The sequence below is a fragment of the Mastacembelus armatus genome, chromosome 12 (assembly GCF_900324485.2).
Source record: "Mastacembelus armatus chromosome 12, fMasArm1.2, whole genome shotgun sequence".
Classification (NCBI taxonomy): domain Eukaryota; kingdom Metazoa; phylum Chordata; class Actinopteri; order Synbranchiformes; family Mastacembelidae; genus Mastacembelus; species Mastacembelus armatus.
Genome location: NC_046644.1, coordinates 6,843,604 through 6,856,481, shown reverse-complemented (window position 1 = coordinate 6,856,481; position 12,878 = coordinate 6,843,604). Strand labels below are relative to the sequence as shown.

General features: G+C 37.7%; 1 protein-coding gene across 6 annotated transcripts in view; it reads left to right on the top strand.

The window, feature by feature from the left end:
- Positions 1–12,878, top strand: part of vav2 (vav 2 guanine nucleotide exchange factor) — a 178,129-nt gene that overhangs the window by 1,769 nt on the left and 163,482 nt on the right. The gene's annotated exons all lie outside the window — the stretch shown is intronic.

Here is a 12,878-nt window from a genome sequence, read left to right as displayed (position 1 = left end):
CATGTCAGTGAAAGGCTATGTAGTTTCTGTGCACTGACAGCCATATTCATGCTTGCGTCATCCAGTCAGTCAAGTTCCACGTGAAAGGAAGCAAATGTTTTACCTATCCCAGGTTAAATTTATTTTTAACATTTATCTTTTACTTGTAGAGATGTTTCTGGGGCTTCAGGAGGGTGGCAGTCAAACAGCTAAAGACAAATGATAACTCTTGGTTTTGGGAAGTTTAGCCGGAAATGATGTTAATTTAGAAAATAAATACCATCTTACATCCAAAACTCTAGATAATTTGCTTTCATAATGTATATAAGTCATATAGCAGAGTGATAAAGAAGACAAACAGAAGTTTACTGTAAGTACTTTGTGGTGAAATTCACTGAGGAGTAATTGGAGTCAAATGAAACTTAGGTCTAGATGGTGGTATGAGTGGAGGTTTGGGATCCCGGATGTCACAAAGCCAGTGTTTCTATAAAGCTCCCTCTCCACTTTAGCTGTTTTATGTTTCCAGAGCCAATATGAAGAAATTTTGAGTCTTACAATAAGTTCACATGACCACATCAGTGGAGTAAAAGTGTGCTGTGGCAAATATTTTTGTTGACTTTTTCTCACCCTCCATTTCCACCCTCTATGCAGCCTCCATTGCTGCATAGTAAAAAAGTCAATAAAAGGATCATGTTTGCCGGCATGCAGAATGTTTTCGGTTGTTCTTCTGGTCATGTCCGCTGAGGCCGAAATAGCTATCATACCAGAGTGATTGTCTGCTGACAGCACATTCGTCTGATACTCTTGGCACACCTTTCGTGACCTCTTTCTGTCATACTAATGTTTGAATATGTTTGTGTGTGTGTGTGTCTGTGTGTGTGCCGTCTTTAGTCTGCATCTGTGTTGGTAGTTGCATCTTTCTAGTAAACATTTATTGCTTTTTCTTTATTTTTTTGTAACTTGACTGATCAATAGAATTTCATAACATTGCGTTTTAACAATTCTGAAGTCATTTATTAAGCAAGAGGACCATATTCTCTGTTTCTGATTTCTCGAATATAGGAATTAACATGTATGTTGTAAACTGATTATCTTTAAAGATTTTCAAGACAGTATGCAAGTTAAAGACAGTCTCCAGTCCCTCTTTCTCTGCCTGGTAACCACTAGTGGCCTTGACTTATCAGCTGCAGAAGCTACTGACTTCCATGATTACAAGGCAAGAGAGAGGTCTGGTTGGCATGCTTTGATCCGCCCACTAATCCCATGCTCCTGGTCCCACTGCGTGAATCTGCAGCAGGGTGGAAGGGGGTGTCCTCAGTGACAAATTGGGTTAAACAAAATCCTGGCAGCAGAACAGTAGTATGTGATTTATGATAAGGAAAAAGGTCAGAGCGCATGTGCTTTAACACTCAGAACACACAGTCAGTGGCTTAGCCAAATGAAGAGGAGGTGAAGCGCAGCGATTACATTATTTGTTCTGGATAAAATTTCTCATTCCCTTCAACGGCTCCATTTGCACGATGAGTGATAGTTTCCTAAATAGAGTTTTGTCTCTTAATATGCACACTGTTAAACATTTAGTCACAGTGTGGTCAGAAATGTTTGACCCAGGGAGTAGGTGTTAACCATCACTTATAATGCTGTATCACCTCCATCAGTGAAAGTGTAACATCTATAGAAAAGGGATGTGGGACAATGATCCAAAACACACCAGCAAGTCCACCTCTGAATGGCTGAAGAAAAGCAAAATGAAGACTTTGGAGTGGCCTAGTCAAAATCCTAACCTGAATCCGATTGAGATACTGTGGCATGACCTTAAAAAGGCGGTTCATGACCCTCCAATGTGGCTAAATTACAACAATTCTGCAAAGATGAGTCGGCCAATATTCCTCCTGTGCTGTAACAGACTCATTGCAATTTATCGCAAATGCTTGATTGCAGTTGTTGCTGCTAAGGGTGGCACAACCAGTTATTAGGTTTAGGGGACAAACACTTTTTCAAATAGGGCCATGTACTTTTGGATTTTGTTTTCCCTTAATAATAAAAACCTTCATTTAAAAACTTAATGAAGGAAGTGGTAGGCTCTGTGTGAGACCTGGAGCCCTGTGGAGCACTGAGAAGCTCCAGGAGAGCTTTAGGCTCAACCAGCAGTGATGCAGTCTGAAGACATGTGGTCATGATCTTTGACTAATATTTAAATTTGTTTGATGATCTGAAACATTAAACTGTGACAAACATGCAAAAAAAAAAAGAAATCAGGAAGGGGGCCAACACTTTTTCACACCACTGTAATTAGAAAGTGACTGGATCATTTAAGCTTCTGGGCTGCATATGAAAAAAAAAAAAAAAAAAACAAGATTCAAATATTTGCACCTACATGAACAAAGCTGACAGTACACTTGGTGAAGTCTCACCTTGATGTGCAGGTGTGAATCTGTCTAACAGTGACACAAAAATGAGGACGCAAGATCAACACTGACTGAATAAACAGCAGTTGAAAATGTGCATTCAAGTGGTTGAAGAGGGACCAACTATGCATCCTTCCACTTCAGAGTGGGGAAGTTCATTATGACATTTATCATGTAGATTAAAAAGCAGTGAACTGTAAACACATGGACTATCAGTGAACCAACATGTCAGGTCTGTTTTTAGACACATTAACTAAACACCGAGATTTTAAAACTGAAAACTCAGCTAAAAATGATAACAAACACTAAGAGATTGTTCCGAAAACACACACATTGTTATTGTTTCCATTTACATATTCATTTTGTTAGCTTACTTAGCAAGTATAGCATAGCTAACCAAAACAGTAGGAAGGAGAGGATTTTTAAAAAAAATTTTGCTAATTGCAAACTGGAGAGGAGGTGAACTGGCTTTTGCAAAAGAAGCTGTTTTAGATGATCTCGTTTATATGTTCAAACTAGTAAATAAAGAAACAAATAAAGGATACTGTATTTTTAAAGGAGGTGAGGCTTTCCTCTACCCCAAGGTTGTAAATGGCTGCTTAATGAGCAATGGTGTTTGGAGATGCTTCGGAGCTCAAAGTGTACACATCCTGAACCAGTGCTTCAGGCTACGTTTGAAAGACAAGACTGAGCCGTGCTCTCTAAAGCCTTTTATGTGTTCTGCAGGTTTTTTTTCTTTTCATTCTTTTTTTTTTTTAGGCAGTTGTGAATGCCTGTGGGATGACTCAGGTGGGTATGTATGTGTGTACTGCTACATTTTTGCTTCTGTCAGTGTGTACTTGTTTGTTAGGTATACTGTATGTGTGTAAGTTTGTGTAGGCCATGTGTGAGAGATCTCAGTCTACGTGTCTTCAGACTGCATCACTGCTGGTTGAGCCAAAAGCTCTCCTGGAGCTTCTCAGTGCTCCACAGGGCTCCAGGTCTCACACAGAGCCTACCACTTCCTCTCACACTAATTAAGGTTCTTCCTCTTTGTCCACCTCCCAAATGGATATTGACTGCTGCTAGCAGATGACATAAGCTGATTTTAGAGAGATTGTTTGCTTTATAAACATTGTGACAATATTTGCTGGTTAAATTGAATTCCGTGCATAGTCATTTTCATCAAAAACTGTTATCCATACAAATGTTTTTTTCTTTATTCATTGTTTTTGCTGCTAGGAGACAGAAAAGACTAAAAGTAAGCGGACTGATATGCAGCCACAGCAGTAACATTGCCTTAGTTGTTATGGCAAGCATATTACCTGACAAATGCCAACTAGGAGACAAAAGGTAAAATAAGCATTTATTTGGATATGCGTTTCTCACCATGTGCCAAATTTAAGCACAGCATGCACTTTTCTTTTAGTTCTGATTTGGTCTCGACGAATGCTTATAGCTTGCTAACCTCCTGGCTGCTGCCTGATGCAAAAGCATGGAAATGTTGGTTTACCACAGCTTGTTTGCAGAAAACTACCTGTTTGTGCTTGAAATGGGTTAATGAGAGAGTAGAGACCAAATTGTGCAGTAAATGTGACACAAAACCAAGATAATTAGTTAAAAAATGGCTAAAAAGGTCCGCTCAGAAGCAGAATTGTTTGCTCTTTTATTTTGGATCAGTAGGCAAACCCTTTATCATTGCTCAGTAATCTAATAAGACCCCAGGAAGTGTGTGAACTGTAAAATGACATACTAAATGCCAGCTTACCCACTGTTCTTAAGTTTCTGTTTACGACCATTGTTGGAGGGGAGAGGGGTTTGGTGACTACTGTAGACATCCACCCACCCATGGCTCCCTTAGGGGTAATTTAATCTCAGCATTTGGTCTACTGTTGACCCTGTGACCCCAGCGGCCTCCGGATGCAGGTAATACTGCTAATGGAGCTCGTTAGGGACATGTCCTGTGTTGCACAGCTGGGACGGTGCCACTAGTAGCTAATGGGATTGACAAGGAGGCAATGGGTCTAGGCTAGAGTTTTCTAACCTTTTGTGTAGGGCTGCAACAAATCGATGAATTTGATTACAAAAAATCTGGATTTGTTTAATTACTATCACTTGCTTTATTGGACCTGCTCTGCCTAGGGATCATTGTTCCACATGGACTGTAATCACTGCAGCGCAACGCATTTCAAAGTTGACAGAGAGCAAAAACCATCTGTAAATGGCAGAAAATGTCCAAAGTTTGGGATCAGTTCATACTTAAATAAGATGACAACATGCCACAATGCGTGTGTTATAAAGTAGAACTGGTATACTACAACAGCACTTTGTCAATGCTTCAACATCTGAACAGAAAGCCTGCCAGTTGGAAACCAGACAGGCTCATGCATTTATTTGGAAGTGACTCAAGGATTTAGTTTGTGATCTACTGTAAAATATGAAATCTTTACTATTTTAGTTGTAGATTCAAAATTTACCAATTAAGATTTTATTTATTTGGAGCTGATGAAATTTAGTGTGTTCTCCTGTAACAAGCTTTTGACAAGCTTTTTAACTATTTTATTTATACTTATATTTATTATAACAATTTATTTATTTTTTTCATTTCATTTGAAATACACTTATATCTTCTTCTTTTCCTTTGGGCTGCTCCCTTCCGGGGTCGCCACAGTGAATCTTCCGCCTCCATTTAACTCTATCCTCTGTATCCTCCTCACCCACACCAACTATCCTCATGTCCTCCTTCACTACATCCAAGAACCTCCTCTTTGGTCTTCCTCTAGGCCTCCTTCCTGGCAGCTCTAACCTCAGCATCCTTTTACCAATGTCTTCACTGTCCCTCCTCTGAACATGTCCAAACCATCTCAATCTGGCTTCCCTGGCTTTTTCTCCAAACCATCTAACATGAGCTGTCCCTCTGATGTCCTCATTCCTGATCCTATCCATCCTCGTCACTCCCAGAGAGAACCTCAACATCTTCAGCTCCTGCTACCTCCAGCTCTGCCTCCTGTCTTTGTCTCAGTGCCACTGTCTCTAAACCAGACAACATTGCTGGTCTCACCACTGTCTTGTCCACCTTTCCTTTCATTCTTGCTGACACTCTTTTGTCACACATCACACCTGACACTTTCCTCCACCCGTTCCAACCTGCTGCACACGTCTCTTCACTTCTTTTCCACACTCTCCGTTGCCCTCGACTGTTGACCATAGGTACTTAAAATCCTCCACCTTCTTAACTGCCTCCCAGTATAATTGTAGTTTGGGGCATTCCCAAAATATATGAAGATAGTCCCCCACTTTCCCATAATTCCCATTTTCTTTTAATATAAAACGAGTCATCGGATTTGTCCTTCAGTAGATTTCTATAAATGTGGGCTATGTGATTTTTGGTAGGTATACCATGCTCAATCACATTCCTAAAGTATTTTCCAACATTTGTTGGGGGTCTTCTGACTATCTCCCATTGTTTATTTTTAGTTATATAGTGTCTTAGTTGTAAATATTTGAAAAAAATCATTAGATCCCAATGTAAACTTTTCAGATAGTTGAGAAAAAGATCTAAAAGTCTCCCCATCAAAATAATTGATTTATTTCCCATCTTTTATAGACACTATCTGACATGGAAGGAATAAAATCTGGGTTGCCTTTAATGGGTATTGCACGTGATAAAGCTATTGTTCCTTTAAACATTTTTTGTACAGTGCACCAAATTTTTACCATATGCTGAATAAATACATTTGTTTCCTTCACTCTTTTTTGTGCTTGTGAGTCTAAAAAAGGCAGAATAGTTAGTGAGACTCCAGGAAGTGAATTCTGTTCACTAATGACCCACTCTGCCTCTTTATCAACTCCAAGCCAAGCAGATATAGATCTCAACTGAGCAGCCCAATAGTATTTTCTAATATTGGGAAGGCTCAAACCTCCCCTGTCTTTGTTTGTCATAAGTATTTTTAATCTTATCCTTGGTCTTCTATTTTGCCAAACAAATTTTGAAATCATTCTTTCTAATTTTTTGAATGCTGAGACAGGAATCCAAACGGGAAGGGATTGGAAGAGGAAGAGAAGTCTAGGTAGTACATTCATTTTCACAGTTTCTATCCTGCCGAACATAGAGAGAGGTAGTACTTCCCATCTGGCAAAGTCTTTTTTTATTATCTCAAAAAGCTTTGTGTAGTTAGTAGTGTATAAACGTGATGCAGTGGGTGGAAGAATGACTCCCAAGTATCTAAATCCCTGACTAGACCATTGAAATGACACCTCATTAACAAGGTGTTTGGGCCAATGACCAGATATCATCGTTTCTAATTTATCAGTATTTACTTTATATCCACTAACTAGTCCATAATATCTAAGGCATTCTAGGAGAGCTGGGATAGATGTAATAGGATTTTCAATAAGTAATAATATGTCATCTGCATATAGCGATATCTTATGAGACTTTTATCCCCTGTATTCTTGGGTTACTCCTTATTAATTCGGCTAATGGCTCAATGCTGAGTGCAAATAGTACTGGAGACATTGCATCTCCCTGACAAGTTCCTCTGCCTAATCTAAAAAACTCTGAACAGAGACCATTAACTCTGACCCTTGATTTAGGGTTTTTATAGAAAATCTTTACTCATTTGACAAAAGTGTCATGAAATGCCATGGACCTAAGAGTATGTTCCAAAAAGACTCAGTCAACCCTATCAAATGCTTTCTCAGCATCTAAGCTGAGAAGCATTGAGGGAGCTTTACTTTCTCTTCCTATTTGTTGTAGATTTAAAGCTCTTCATATGTTATTTATTGCGTATCTTTCGTTAATAAATCCGGTCTGATCTGGTTTAACAAATTTTTTTAAATATATTTTTTAATTCTATTTGATAACATTGCAGTTAGAACTTTCATATCTTGACAAAGGAGGCTTATTGGTCTATAACTTGTACATTGTGTAGGGTCTTTTCCAATCTTGTGGAGGACAGTAATAATTGTATTAGGTGCAATTAGGTGGGTCTTTATTCTTCAATACATAGTTATACACCTTACATAAGTTAGGTGCTAATTCACTGACAAATATCTTACAGAATTCCCCTGAAAATCCATCTACCCCCTGGTGACTTATTTTTTAATTTTGCTATGGTCTCCCTTACTACTACTTCCGTAAAAGCAAATATCATCTCCTTTGACTCTTCTTCTGTTAATTTATTCAAATCAGTTATTGCAAAAATTGTTTGACTTTATCTTCTTTGTTTATATAATTCTGCCCTTCCTATAATTTTTTTAATAATAATCTTCAAATGCTATATCCTTTGGTTGAGTTTAAATATGTTGAGGTGTCTGGATGTTTGATTTTCTCTGCTCGCTTGGGCCTTGCGTAGTTGAAAGGCTAGAAGCCTGTTTGCTTTATTACTCATCTTGTAATATTTTCTGTTTACAAATCTAAGTGCCCCCTCTGCTTTATGTGTAAGTAAATCATTCAATTTCTTTCTATCCAATTTTAAGCATTCAATAACCTTTTTGTCACCTGTTAATGTTTTACTTCTAGTTTCTTTCTTTTTTTTAAAATTTACATTAACATTTTCTGTCTGATTTATTGTTTTAGCTTTTATGAATACTTAAAGAAACAAACTTCAAGACACTGTAAATAGCACAGTACAGTTTTATGAAAACATAAACAAATTGGGGATTTGCTGGCCACCTATGTGCCATGTGCAGATGATGAAAATTGAACCTGATGAGCAAAATGTTTTTATAACCAACAGCAAAATAAAAACGTGACTTCTATAAGGTTGTAAAAAAAAAAAAAAAAAGTAATATTCCTTTAATCCGAAGTGACATAGCAGGCGGCATAGCAATGTGTTAACCGTACCCAGGATCATATTGCTCTCTTTGACTAACGTAAACTAAGTGTTAGCTTGGAGCTGGAGCTAGAGCCAGTTCACAGCTGGTTCAAGTTGAGAGTCTTCTAACTGGTTTGCTTTTCCCCAGCCACATAATTACGTCACTGCATATGCCCTATCCAAACAAGTTCAGCTGCATTTTCTAAGTTAAAATAGCGCTACAGGACTTTTTTCAGAATACTTATAAATAACATTTTGCTTCTCTTACACGATACCTGCAACTGTGTGACAAACAGGCTGACCGAGCGGTGAGCTAAGGGTTTAGGTGAATGAACTAATGTTAACATTAGTAACTACACTGCCACAGAACAAAAAGTTAATCTCCTTACTCTGGTCAAAAGGAACTCTTTTTCACATGTTGCAGGTCCAACAGGAACATAAAAGAAAAAAAAAATATATATATATAATAGGGTACATTAGCAAATCTCTTAATAAAAGAATAACCTGATCACTACAAAAAAGTGTCAGAGCAATGTGCTTTGTTTTACCTATTATATTTTCAGTCTCTGCTATCTCTCCCCTCTCTCGCCCTGTCTTCTTGCACCTGACACGGAACACAGATACAACACTTAAAGACCAGCTGTATAATGTCTCTTTTCTTTGATGACGACAAAGAAGACAGAATTTAAACAATATTTACATATTGTAAAATCCCACCCAGGTCTGTAGATTACCGTAATTGGATATGTCACTTGCTGGTTGTGATAATGTTGTCCCCCAACTCCTGATGTAAGCAGTTCTTACTTCTAGACGAGCAGAAAGTTGATGCCAAGTTAGCACCAGTTTTTCTGGCCCAGAACCAGGTTTTTGGCTGTCAAAATGCAAAGAACTGGTTTAAAATTAGGCACTGGCACTGAACCACCCCTGGAACTGCCTTGGTGGAAAAGGGGTAATAGTGTAATTCTCTTCGCAGTAAGGGGAGATTATAGTTAAGTCCCAGAGCTGGTAGGAATTCAGTGTCTTGTTCAAGGTCACTTTATTAGGGCAGATGCTTTGCAGCAGGAGGGAGCTTAAACTTTGTCAAGTTGAAGGACAGTCTTGGTGTTCACTTGGTCTAAAAATAAATATTCTCTTGCCAAAAAAACAACAGTGAAGGTTTTAGATGGTTTTGCCCAGCTACTGATTATGACAATTTCTTCTAATTTCAAAAGCAATTTATCCCCTTATCAAAACTATTCATGTCTCAACTGTACAAACAGAGCATTTGAATATAGAAATATTGGAAAGATTTATATCACACTATATATATATATTTATAGTGGTTATATGTCATGCAGCATATAAACTGATTGGGCAAACAGGATAGGTTACCAACAGAGGATAAGAACAACAACCATACAAATACATGAATGAAATAGTCACTTGATTTTTTTTTTTTTTTTTTTTTAAATACTCTCACGTTATAAATCCCATATATCATAACATCACCTAGTGCTGATATCCACATTTAAACATATTAAAAATATAGATTATGATGGACACCAAAAAATGAAATGAATTGAAACCTGTATTGTGTTTGTTGTCTACATTACTGTGTACCACTTTAAAGAGACTGTGTCAGAGGAAAAGATGAGATGCATAAAAGCACCTTCCAAAAACGTGTTAACACATTAGATCTGAGGCTAAAGTTAAATTTATATAATTTATTCAATAGAGCTTTCTCACTTCCTGAAATCCTACACCTGTTCTTTACTGTGCTGCTAGGACACAAGGAAACTAGAGTAAAAATATAATTATTAGACTTCAGGGCTGTTTAATATTTCTTTAGCCAAGCTAGTTTTGCTTTTAATATATAACGAAGCACCAGCAACCTCTTATATTTAGTTATGTAACAGCTACAAAGGTGAAAGCAATCTTGTTTATGGTTTTTGTTCCACAGTCCAATTATTTTCAATTAAAATTTTTATTATAAAATGTGATGTTTTATTATGTTAATACATGTAATGCTGCTGATTTCAAATGGAGTGAGAAGTTCAAAGAGCATTGCATGTAAGGAATATTAATTTCAGATGAAGAGGTTTGCCTTCAAATGTAGCAGAACGAAAGGTTTTATCATTTCTACACATTCATTACTAGGATAACATTTCACAGCTTGCCATTGGCTCTCGTAAAACAAAATAAATACGAGGCTGTGAGAGCATATAGCTCATGGTATTAGTAAGAGAAAGAATGCATAACACAGACTTAATAGGAAAACAGTTAAGTACTTCTTGTATAATGCAGCAGTTGAATGAATCACATAGTAGTTGAGGTCGATATTCATTAAGTGCAAATGAATGATTACACCTACACCACAGCAGTTCTGCAGACCTGCTTGTGCAGTGGGATAAAGAAACAGGAAGTGAATTTGGAAGGCAAACAAGCCCCTTTATTTCTAACTTTGTAAAGACAGTAAATGCCTGGCACATCGGCAAGTGCTTAAGGTGGCACACACCACAGATACCACAACGAGCCTCTATTTAAAGAAAGAATGTAAATGTAGATTTATGCATGGGTTATTAATCAAAAAAGAGAGTAAATTGTTTAATAACCAGTAAATGTTACATAATGTAGCCTGGTTATTGTAGTTGAACTGGTGACTTCAGGTTTCTTGATTTCTAATTTAATTCCTTCTTTTTTCACCCAGTAATTATAATCCAAGTGGTCTGCATCCAGAACTGTGAGCACAGCTGCATAGCTGACAGTTTGAACATGGGCCACATGGCTAGTGATGTGATAATTCAGACAGAAAAGGCTGCTGGAGACAATCAAGTGTTGAGCATTTTGGTTTAAGTTGTTCCCAGAATGCATGTATTGTAGGGATGTGACCATGTGTTAATTTCATAGCTTTATTTGATTCATGAGAGGACTAATAAACAGGAAAATTAAAACTTGTGTGTAGACGGGAGTTGTTAGGAATTTTATATCAGTTTTATATTATCATTTGACAGTTATTTAATATGCCTCAGCGCAGGGCTACAAGCTAATAAAAATTAGTGACACACCTGTTTTCATAACATGAAGTTTGTAAGTTTTATCACTTTAATATTCTTCTTGTCAGTTTTGCTTCAATATTTAATTTTTTTTTATTACCTTTGTTATTCCCTACATGGAAAACTGTGTTACAGGTTGACAGTGACAGTTTGCTGTCATTTTCTTTTTCTAGCCCACACTAGTGGACCGAGGTCATGGGGAAAAAAAAAACCCACCTATTATGTCTTCCTTAACAAAGCTGTTTATAAGATTGTCTGGTAGAACCATTGCTAATTACCTTGCTCACTGGTTGGTTAGCTCGGTAGCTAACTTCACAAGAATGGACTATTTTGTGTTGAGTGCTGCCACTGGAACAGAATAGGATCTGTAATGGTGAAAGTTACAGCACCAGCTTGGGGGTAACATCATTTTTGTGTTACTCATTAATGTTGAGTTTTTGAATTATTTAACACTAAAAGGCAAACTAGCTGTGGTTGCAACTTCATTAGAACTCTAATACAGAGTAATTACAGCTCCGGCTGATAAAAGGTCCATGATGCTAATGTTTTAACTTATAATACAACGCATTACTATTTATCATCTCAGCCTCTCCCTCATTAGACATTTCATAGCGCCTGGGTGACTGAAGCAATCTGTACTGAAAATCAAAACTTTGCATTTTATCATGTGTGTTTAAATACATCCTTCGACCTAAAGCCTGGAACTTTTTCTAGAGGTGCTTGTGGACCATTTTTCTGTCACTTCCTTCTTTCAGCTCTCTGCATTACTCAGGGATAGTGTTAGTCTGAAATGCTAGGGTATTTTTTTATGTGGGGAACTGACTAAACTTTCAGGCTGAGATGCAGAATTAAAGTGATTACATATAAAGGTAGCTTTCACCAAATGTATTAAATGTGTGTACACAATATAAGGGGGAGTATAATTACCTCAACTGCTTGCAAAAGGAAAAAAAAAAACAAAACATCTAGTGAAGACTGGGGTCATTCTGTGATAGATAGTTTGATAATGCTCTTATCTAGCTAACCTATGGATATATATTATACTTTAAGGAAACAAATCTACCATAACAACATGCTGCCCGTTCTGTCATTGCATAAGAGAATGACAACGAGCCTTATGGACACCGTCTGATTTTTAAAGAGGCTCCATCTGCATGCTGGTTGTTGGGGGTGATTAGCATGGGCATGCAGTGGAATGGTGCCTGAATCTTTCCAGAGCCAGCCTTGCTCTGCTGGAGGTCATCACGCCATAAAGAAATCAGAAAGAGGAAGCCATGGTCCTGTCTCTGTAGCTGTGAGACAGATGGCTGAATCTCTCCCCTGCAGTTCTCCTCAAACCAGTCCACAGAAGATCTTTTTTCCTTATTTTTTAATTAATTTGGATTCTTTATTTATTAATAAGTAGTCGGTTCTCCTTTCTGGCATCTGTCTAAATCCACAACTGTCAGCAATGACACTTGATCTGTTACATGTTCAGCTGTTGTCAGAATAATACTGTTGCTGGGAGTCTAATTTGAGTTGTGGTGGTTGACTGATTGTGGCTGTTTCCTTTGGTTGGGAACAGATAAGGATCTGGATTGTGCTCTGGGGAGAGACAGCAGGTTGCATCCTCCCCCTGTGGACACCTACAACCCCAGCTGTACACACACCCAAACACACAG